This window comes from Sinocyclocheilus anshuiensis, unplaced genomic scaffold (genome assembly GCF_001515605.1).
Source record: "Sinocyclocheilus anshuiensis isolate Anshui unplaced genomic scaffold, SAMN03320099.WGS_v1.1 scaffold703, whole genome shotgun sequence".
In the NCBI taxonomy this organism is placed as follows: domain Eukaryota; kingdom Metazoa; phylum Chordata; class Actinopteri; order Cypriniformes; family Cyprinidae; genus Sinocyclocheilus; species Sinocyclocheilus anshuiensis.
This window is the reverse complement of record NW_015551036.1, coordinates 22532-33070: the sequence shown is the minus strand read 5'-3', so window position 1 is coordinate 33070 and position 10539 is coordinate 22532. Positions and strand designations below refer to the sequence as shown.

General features: G+C 35.5%; 1 pseudogene; it reads right to left on the bottom strand.

The window, feature by feature from the left end:
- Nucleotides 1-34: 34 nt before the first annotated feature.
- The window catches only part of LOC107661344 (glutamine--fructose-6-phosphate aminotransferase [isomerizing] 1-like), a 30001-nt pseudogene continuing 19496 nt past the window's right edge, over nt 35-10539 (bottom strand).

Below are 10539 nucleotides of genomic sequence, written 5' to 3'. Positions count from 1 at the left end.
AAATCAGCCGGTGATGAGTAGAGAACAGCTGTGTGTGTGTGTGTGTGTGTGTGTGTGTGTGTGTGTGTGTTTGAGGCATCGACCAGGAAGCAATTACTCAACAGTCACAGACTTGGCCAGGTTTCTTGGGCAATCAACCTGTGTAGAGCAATAAAAAAAAGAGAAGAATTAATAAAAACAACACACTAAGTAATATGGCATAACATGAAACAATTTTTTATTTTAGAGTTATTTTTGCTGCTTTATAGGCCTTGAACGGTAAAATACACACACTTGAATGTGTCAAATTGCCCATCTTTGCAAGTATCCTCATAAACACAGTAATTTAGGTCTTAAGTGAAAGCAAACAGATGAGAAAGAAAACGCGTGCAACAGTATATTGAATCCGGGCAGCTGTTAAAGTGACAGCAGTCTAATATTCCTGCTGTCTTTCATTCATGTTAATCAAACAACAAAATAGATAAAATCTCTCACTGCTCTTGATTAAAATCACTTTTTGTAACTTTAATAAGAAGATATAGATATATATATATATACAATTTACACAGTGTTTTTATACATTTGATTACTTCATACAATGTATTTCTTGTTTTTTTGTTCTACTGTAGTTTCTTTGTCCTATTGCTTGTAATAATAGTATTTAATCGGAGACTGTTTAAAAACGTAATAATCACTTGAATCTAGCTTGCGCTCACTGTTGTAAACAGAAGCAGTTCCGGGGGAATGACGTATGAGGTCGGCTTTGGAAACGCAGTGGAGAGATCAAAACAAAACAACGGTCAAGAATTAGAAGTTCAAAACGAGGATTTGTAAAGAAGAACGTCAGAGGATTTCGATATAAGCCAAGAGGAGACTGGTTTTCCTTTGCTAAAGTAAGGAAACTTTGCTTCCTTTGCTTCTGTAAACAAACGTTGGTTTTCACGAGACTCGCCGGCGCATGCGCAAGGCTGACCTCATACGTCATGCTCCCGGAACTTACAAAAACGCATCGATTCACTACAGAAGGCCTTTGTTCACCCCCCGGAGCCGCGTTAGTCACTTTTTTTATGGATGGGCGATTTTTATTTAAGTTCTTTTGGACTGAAGCAATGCAACACCCGCTGAGTGGCATTAAACAGCTTGAAAGATCAAAGACAATTTTTAATATAACTCCGACTGGATTCGTCTGAAAGAAGAATGTCATATACACCTAGGATGCCTCGGGGGTGAGTAAAACGCAGCCTAATTTTCATTTTTGGGTGAACTAACCCTTTAAGAGCAGTTTTTCTTGTAATTAGGAGCGCTTGTCCTCCTAATTAAAAAAATTAGGAGCACCTTCTGATCAATAATCAAAAATTCTGATCAAAAATTTGCCTTCCTAATACGAGGTGACATTTGACTCAAAGTGACTTACAGGAGTATTTTCTTTTTACCTTTATAATGGCATCATTTTCATCTGTCAAATTCAAAAATGTATGTTTATAAGCTTTTTAAAAGTTCTATTTAAAACAATATAATAAGAAGTAGAATAAGACAAATAAGTTAGCAATCATATGAAATTAGTATTAATCAAAAATTAATTTCTACTACAGAGGTGGCCAATCATATGAAATTAGTATTAATAAATTAATTTGTACTACAGAGGTGGCACAGAAGAACACAAAAGTGGCCTGTAGGTACATTTTCAGACGTTTAATGAGGCTCAAAGGTAGCATGAGTGCAATTAAATTCATAAATACATGTGGAGATTAATGTTTTAGATATAACATTTTGAATACAGAAATATGAAATGATTTTAATAACTGAAATTATACGCTAAAAATGAAACTATGATATATCCGCCAGCCATATAACTATGATGAAAATCCGCCAGCAGGTGGCGCCAAGTCAATGATTTTATCACTGAATCATTCATTCAATTGATTCGTTCGAACGGTTGAATCATTCAGGAATGAAGCAAGTGACTGTCTTTATGAACTGACGGAAATCCGTCGTAGCGACGGAACTTTAATCCCTGCAGTTATTGTGCACTCTTGTATCATCGTCTTGACTGTCGTAACCAAACGTGACCCGCAGTTTGAATGCTGAATGGAGGATGGCAGACAGCCGCAGCGGAGAGAAAAGTTTACGTGAACTTGAATTTAACGACTTAAATATTCATCTGTACCTCACATTAAACTATGGAACGGCTTCAGAACACCTGGACAGTGTTGCCAATCTAGCTACTTTGTAGCTAGATTTAGCGACTTCCCCGCCCCTTTTGAGACTTTTTTCAAAAGTTTAGGGACAAATATAGCAACTTCTTGGACAAACCTTATCTAAGTTCTCATCTTGCCCACTGATCTATGTTCATCTTTATATAGATCAGTGAATTTGCCATTGTGATGTCATCTAGTGACATTTAGCTACCAGTTTTAGCTACTTTCAATTGAAAGCAGTTGGCAACACTGCACCTGGACTTTGACTTCATGGTGCTTTATAATGTTTTTTTTGTGCTTTCGTGGAGCTTAACAATAACACAATAGTATACGCACAATATCGGATTTGGATCGGTCTCGTCTGACCGATACCCGGTACGGAGTATAGGATCGATGCATCCCTAGTTAGGACACTTCTCAATACTTAGGTCACTTTTTCAAAACTCTTCACATAGTTCTCCTAAACAGCTTTCATCTTGGCACAGCAGTTAACTGCACATTCATAATGCACTAAAACTAACAAAACACTTCATACATGTCTCAAATCAACCCATTCTTCCATAGCACTAGCAAAGATTGTCAGCCAACAAAAGCAATGACCTAAAAACACTAACAACAGGTAGTACCTTTGTAAAATTTCATTACAAAACAAGAATGACACCTTTCTACTTGTTTAGAACTCACTGCAATATATATTACATAGTTCATGTTTACATAGTCCATGTTTACATTACAAATTATTCCTAATTTGTCTCCTTTTGTAGATATGGTAACGTTATTAAATGTCTAACTGTGTAGCTGTTCAGTTAAATCTAATGATTTTGAAAGCATTTCATTTTTTTTTAGATTCAGAATATATTTCAATAATGTATTACTGTGGAATTGTAGCAAATTGCTGTTTTATTCACTGTTGTATTATGTTAGGTTTTGAGCTTAGGTTTAACAGTATGTAAACGTGCAAATTGGCCTGTAGGTGAATAGAGTTTTGGTGGTGTTTGAGTCTGAGTGAGAAAAGAATTCATGTAATTAGAAAGATCATTGAAATCATTTTGTGCCAAAGCAATGACAAATGATCCACAGTTTATCCCGCATAGACTGCTGTTGTGCTCACTGTGTGACAAAAGTGACCCAAGTATTGACAAATGCGTCAAAGTGATAGTAAAAAAAAAAAAAAGTAATACTTTTTAAATTTAGAACATTTAAAATAACTTGTGTAGCAATTTAAGTCTTTCCTGTCATTTTTGATTGATTTAATGTGTCATTGCTGAATAATAGCATTTATTTCTCAGGAGGTGAGATGAAAGCGAGTGGAGAAGAGCCTCACGTCGTATCCGCGGAGCACAGCGAGGTGGAAGGACAGCAGCTGTAGCGGGATGACGCTGAGGATTCCCTGCAGACAGTCCACACTGTGAGGCACTTTGATGGTGCGGCTGGAGTTTTTGATGGTCTCATAGTCCTCCTTATCACAGATCACGATCGGACGGCCCTACAACAGCAACATAACCACATCCTCTTAAACCGAGGAAAAACAGCAGAGACAGCTAGGGCTGTCTCTATACAGCAAGCTTTTAATTCAATCTATCCTTGCGTGTTTTTGGCATACTGAATTGTGAATGGTCTGCTACTTGATTTACAGCATCTCTAATCATTGAACCACTGAATTTTAAACTATTTTATATCTTACAAGCGGTAGCATTACCTTCAGGACATGCAAATCTAGTAATGGTAAATACGAACATTTGAATGGCTCTTACCTGTCTCGCCACGACCTGCTGCAGTGCGTTCTGGCACTTGGTGTATATGTGTGGTCTCTCATGATGATCATGATGACAGGCATGAGTTTGTCCACTAGAGCCAGCGGCCCGTGCTTCAGCTCTCCAGCCAAAATCCCCTCTGAATGCATGTACGTGATCTCCTTAATTTTCTAAATGACCCACAAACACAAGCTTTAACATGGGAAGACGGACTAAATGGGAACTATTAAACAAAATACAAAGAAAACAGAAAAAAGCACAGTAAAGCAAAAAACTAAACAAAACAAAACAGGCAAAATTAGGCAAAAAAAAAAGGCAAGGCAAACAAAGCAAAAGAAAAAGTAAAAGCAAAGCAAAGACAAAAAGTAAAAGCAAAGCAAAGACAAAAAGTAAAAGCAAAGCAAAGACAAAAAGTAAAAGCAAAAGCAAAAACAAAAGGAAAATGAAGAAAATTCAAAAGCAAAACCAAAGCACAGCACAGCAAAGCAAAGCAAAACCAAAACAAAAAACAGTCACACTTTATTTCAAGTTCCAATTCTCGTTATTACCAAACCAATAACTATGACTTTTGTCATCTGTTAAGTTTAGGTTTGGGGTATGATTAGGGATGTAGAATATTCTCATGTAGACTGTCATAAACAGCCAATATATTAATATTATGCATGCTAATAAGAAACTAGTTAATAGTGAGAATTGGTCCCTATACTAAAGTGGTACCCAAAAAACAAAAGGCAAAATAAAGCAAAACAAGCTAAAAAAAAGTAAAACAAAAAAAAAAAAAAAAAAAAAAAAAAAAAAAAAATGCACAACTGTTGCATAACCACAATTTGGGGGGGAAAAAAATCTAAAAATATCTAAAAGTACATATGTTAATTTTTGCGGTCAGAGCTTGCTAATGCCTCAGTGACAGATTCATCCTCACTTCCAGTGTATGTGGGGGTTTTCTTAACACAGTCAAACTGCTTCCTCTGTTTATTTGTGGTTAGGCTAATCAAGGCCAAACTTCTGGAAAATTCTGAAGTCCATCAGTTAAGATTCTTATTTTCTCCCTTGCTCTTACTTTCCTGGAAGACTCGGATGTACAGGTCTACTCATTCTTGAATGTGAAACAGCATAGTTTCAATTAGGGCTGGGCAATTTGCCAAAAAAATAAAATCTAGATTTTTTCAGAATGTTTGACCGATTCTCGATTTTTTGATGTAAATGTTAAACAAATCACTTGTTAAATATCTTTGCAAAAAGATACATGAACTACAACTACATCCTGTACAAACTTGTCTTATACGTGTTATATGTTTAGAAATAGGCTACAATGAAAATGATTTAAAAAAAAAACTCAATGTAATTCAAATTCAAAATGACTGACTTTATACACATAATCCAAAATTGTACATTTGCAAACTGCACACTTGTAAATATATCTGTACATTCATTTAAACAGTTACATTTATCTATATTTCTGCTTCTGTATATAGTGCATTATTTAATTTTCTGTTTTTCTTATGTAATATATAATTATTCACGGTATTTAGAAGAGCCCACGATAACAATATCATGCATATTCATTACCGTGATATATCGTATTACCGAATACCGGCACAAGTCTAGTTTGCACTATTTCCATACGTTCTTCTGAACTGGAAGCTCCTGTCACCAAGTCAAATTCCTTGTCTGTGTAAACATAGGCCTACTTGTTAATAAAGCTCTTTCTGACTTCTGAAGGTATAACACCAGTAGACTATTAACAATAAATGTTCTGTGAAAACAACGAACAGCAGCTTTCAGCCTGTCACCATGATATAAACATGAAATATCAGACTTGCAGTAGTAGTTCTTTACAGGTTTTTTTATTCGATTGCGCTGCTTTTCCAGTTTTTTCTATGTAAACATGGACGCGTTTGACTGTTGCGCTCGCGTCTCTTGCAGCGTCTCATGCATGAAACGGCAGTCTAAAAACGCGGCGCTCAAGTTAAAAGTAGTTCACTCCCATCTTCTTGCATGTTTTACCTAATTCCACCACCCACGTCGCATCTTTGTCAACACAAAAGCGCATTCTGTGCATACGGCGCCTCGAGATAAGAGCGCGTCTCGTGTAAGCGGTTAATCACGTGCGCCGACATGCGGTTGGATCGTTCTTCCCCTGCTGAAAAAAAACAGCATATGCTGGTTTTTTCAACAGGGCATGTGCGCCGACATGCGGTTGGATCAAGGATCGATCTTTTCTCTTTACTGTTATCAATGGCATACTGTCAAAGTGTCTAAATCTAACGTTTGGCAATATTTCTATTTAAAATCGCGATTCCTCGATTTCTAAAAAATAAAATCGTGGCAAAACATTACATTCGAATTAATCAATAAAATCTGAAAAATCGCCCAGCCCTAGTTTCAATCAGTGTAAATTACTAGGGCTGGGTATTGATTCAGATGTCCTGATTCGATTCGATTTCGATTTTTTTGATTACATTCAGTGAATATAGTTTTAATACAAATGCTATTGATATTTCTAAAAAATTAACAGTAAACATCAGTTTACAAATGGTGAATTAATAAAAATAAATTAAGAACCACATGCCTGTATTTTAAACCTATTATTTTTTTTTGTATAGGGTCCTTTTTAAACAATAGTAGGGCCCTATAAAATGTTCTTAATTTTTCTGGTAATCAGATGAAGGCATAAAACATTAATTTAATTTATCCTAATCAAATGAAAATTAAACCCTTTTATTTTTTGGCAAACAAAGTGCTACACAACAGAGGTTTACTGTTAAAATTAAAAAGAAAACAGATGTGATTATTCCTTTAAAAATAAAGATTTATTAATATTTATTAGCAGTAGTAGCATTGAGTCTTCAGACTGCTAAATAGTAATATATTCTGACAGTAGAACGTTAAACTAAACTTTTATTTTTGACGGGTTGCCGTGAAGAACTTGCAGCTGCTGTATATGTGATATGACGGTAGATTTCTCAAATGAAACGGTAAAATGCTAATGAAGTGACTCTCAGAGCAGCTGGAGATGACATTCGTGTTCATATCATCATATAGTGAGACGGCAGAAGCACAAAACACCGCGAGCGTCATCCGCGCTTTAGTATGTGTGTAGTAAACAAAACAGTGCGCCGCACTATCTGCCATTCATTCATTGCGGAAATCATGGCGCCTTATGCGTGATATCAAATGCTTCTGCAGATTTATAGCATTACTATAGCATTTCACCTGAGCATTGCGAATCACGCGTATGGCCATGATAAGCGCTGAATGAATGACAGGCTTTCTGTTGTAACATCGCGCTAGGTAAATAAGGGTGACATCTAGTGGAGAAGACTAATGATAAGATTCACGTTAATCAGATCTTGTTTTAAATGTGTGCTGAAATAAATACTGGAAAAGATCGATTTGCGGCTTTTGAGAATCGATATCGAATCGACGTCATTTTAAAAAACGATTAATCGGAAAATCAAATTTTTTTTCCCAGCCCTATAAATTACCCTCAAATCAGAAATAGAGGGATGCCTGAGAGACTCTGTTAAAGGGAAAGTTCATCCAAAAATCACTTTAAAAGTTTGACATATACAGTATATGAATAATTGAATTTTTAACAAAAAAAAAATGCAATCTCACACAAAATGTAAGGTGTTAAAAAGGGATCATATTCTGCATTTTTGAAGAATATTTCCCCATTTTATGAGAGCTATGATGAGAGCTATAATGAGAAATTTGAGAGCTATTATGACTTAAATGTGGGTCTGTTATTTCCACAAAGTTATCACATGGTTTAAGGAGGCTTGAAACAGAGGAAGGAGGGGAGTGAGTGCTAGATGGGTGAAAGGACTAACCAAAGCTCCTTCCAGGCAGGTGGCGTAGTGGTATCCTCTGCCCATGATGAGAACACTCTTCTGCTGATACAGCTCAGCTGCCAACTTCTGAATCTCCTCATCCAGGCTCAACACCTCCTTGATTAGATCTACAGAAAGAGAGACACAGAAATGAGGATGCATACCAATTACAGAAAATCAGCAGCTAAGTAGTAATGTTTCCACTTTATGTGAGTGAAGGCTCTAAAATGTCTGGTGAACTAAATGAATAGGCAGTGTTTCACCTGTACATCTAAATGTCCACTTCTTTTTCCTTTCCTTTCCTTTTTTTTGTATGGAACAGAAGCTGTCAGAAATGTTTTGTAATATGTAAAGCTAACTTTAAGTTTTTGTGTTCATAAAATCCTCACAAAACTATTTGTTATATACATTAACTTTATAATATACATTATTATTTATAGACTTTATATTTTACATCTTTATAAAACATATAATAAAATATAAAGTCATTTATTTATTTAATTAATTTTTCTAATTTATATAATAAATACTAAGTTTGTGTTCATAAAATTCTGAGAAATCAATTATTAAGGCAGTTCTGAAGGCAAAAGGGGGTCCAACCCGGTACTAGCAAGGTGTACCTAATAAAGTGGCCAGAATCTATCCAAACTACTGCTCCATCATGACATTAGGTGAACTTCAAAAGGAAACAACAGATATGATACCTGCTTGCAGCACCCCTTGTGGCAAGACTGAGAATACATACATGTGTGGCAATGACGCATTTAGTCTACTTACATACATATGTTTTGGGCCAAAGACTGCAAATACAGTATTCAAAACATGCTAGCATTAATGGCAGAATCAGCAGTTCTTCATATGAACAGTGAGCTGGAGCGCAGGGGGAACATCAGTAACCGGCTGCCAATACATTCCTGACCTCATTGGCTTGGAAGCAGAACGAAAACTCCACAGACGGAGAAAGCAAGAAGTGGAGAAAGATGGGGGAAGTGGGCGCCCCAGCAGACACTTGCGGTCCAATAAAGACTTCCAGCAGTGACGGAGAGAGCTGGCCGAGGCAGTCTACTCCTCTCTGCACACAATCCCCAGAGCGAATGCACTTACATGCACATGGAGCTCTATGACATCAGCATTTCACCATCGTAAATGTACACAAAAAGCATATGTGCACAAAAACACAATTTATTTATCGAATTTACTATTGTAACTAATGACTAAGATCACGTTAGCAGCAATTCTAGACAATTCTAAAACTCACACAGTTGTATTTGTGTTTACCTGGCAGCACTTTGAGGCCTTGTATGATTTCTCGTCTGCGCGGCTGCACTGAGATTCTGTCATCGCACATCAGAAGGGCGAACATAATGAGAGCCACGAACTGACTTGTGTATGCCTGCAATAAATAAAAACAAACAGCACAAAACAGTTCATATAAGCTCAAAATGCAATTTATTTTATTGTTACAAATGGGGGTCAATCCTACAGTGTTGGGCCACTGTGGACCAGAGTATAAAGTAGTTGAGACACTGAAGCCATGGTTAAAATAAGTATACATATCATGGCATTAGATAACTAAATATAAACCAAGAGGCATCTAATGCACTTGTGGTTACTCTGTTAGGACAGCTGTTTGAATTGGAGGCTTCGAAAATAAAGAAAAAAATAATAAAAAATCAGCGCCACATCAATTCAAGTCATTGCAAAAATGTCTCCAAAAAGATAGTCCATATATTTAGGGCCCTATGATTTCAACGATGCGGAAAACACGGACAGAATCGCAGAATTCAGTCATAAAAATGGAATTTACTGTATAACACGGAATGTCACGGAATCTGCCAAATTTTGGATGAATATAACAAAACTAGGTAAGTACACAAATCAAAATGCGAGTGTGTGAACATTAAGCCACAAACATACTATTTAAACATGAATCCTGCATGTTCCGCATGTCTCTGTGTGAACACAATCTCTAGAACTGCTCTGAGAGTCACTTCATGAACATTTTACCATTTCTTTTGAGTTAAACTATCGTCATATCATATACAAACAGAAATGTCAAGGTCTTCACAGCAACCTGTCAAAATAAAAGTTCAGTTTAACTTGAAGAAACTGTGACAAGAATATATTACTTAATGTAATGACAGTACTACTACTACTACTACTACTACTACTAATCAAATTAAAACATTACTTTTTAAGGAGAATTTAGGAAGAAACTGTGACAAGAATATATTACTTAATGTAATGACAGTACTACTACTACTACTACTACTACTACTACTACTAACCAAATTAAAACATTACTTTTTAAGGAGAATTTAGGTAAATACACAGATGGAGCGCTACCGGTTAAATGAGAGCTTAAGGTTGTTTATGAGATCTTTGTACACATACAAAGAAACATTTTTTTTTTGTGAAATCTCTAAAAAAAAAAAAAAAAAAAAAAAAAACTGAATTTAAGAAAAAAAATAAAACATTTCATAAGGCCTTAATGATTTAATTTGTTAAACTTTTAATAAACTGCTGTTAAATTGTGTACGTTTCATGATTTCAATTAATTACACATGCTTTTTGATTCATATTTTTTAGTTTAACCATTAAAAGAGTCTAGAAAAATGTAAACAGAAAAAAATGGAATGCAGAAAAACTAAAATGGAAAAAAAAAAAGGAATTTGGAAAAAATAAATGGATTTCATAGGGCCATATTATATATATATATTTTTTTTTTCTTCTGTATATGATATTTTTATGCAAGACAATGGCATTCTGACA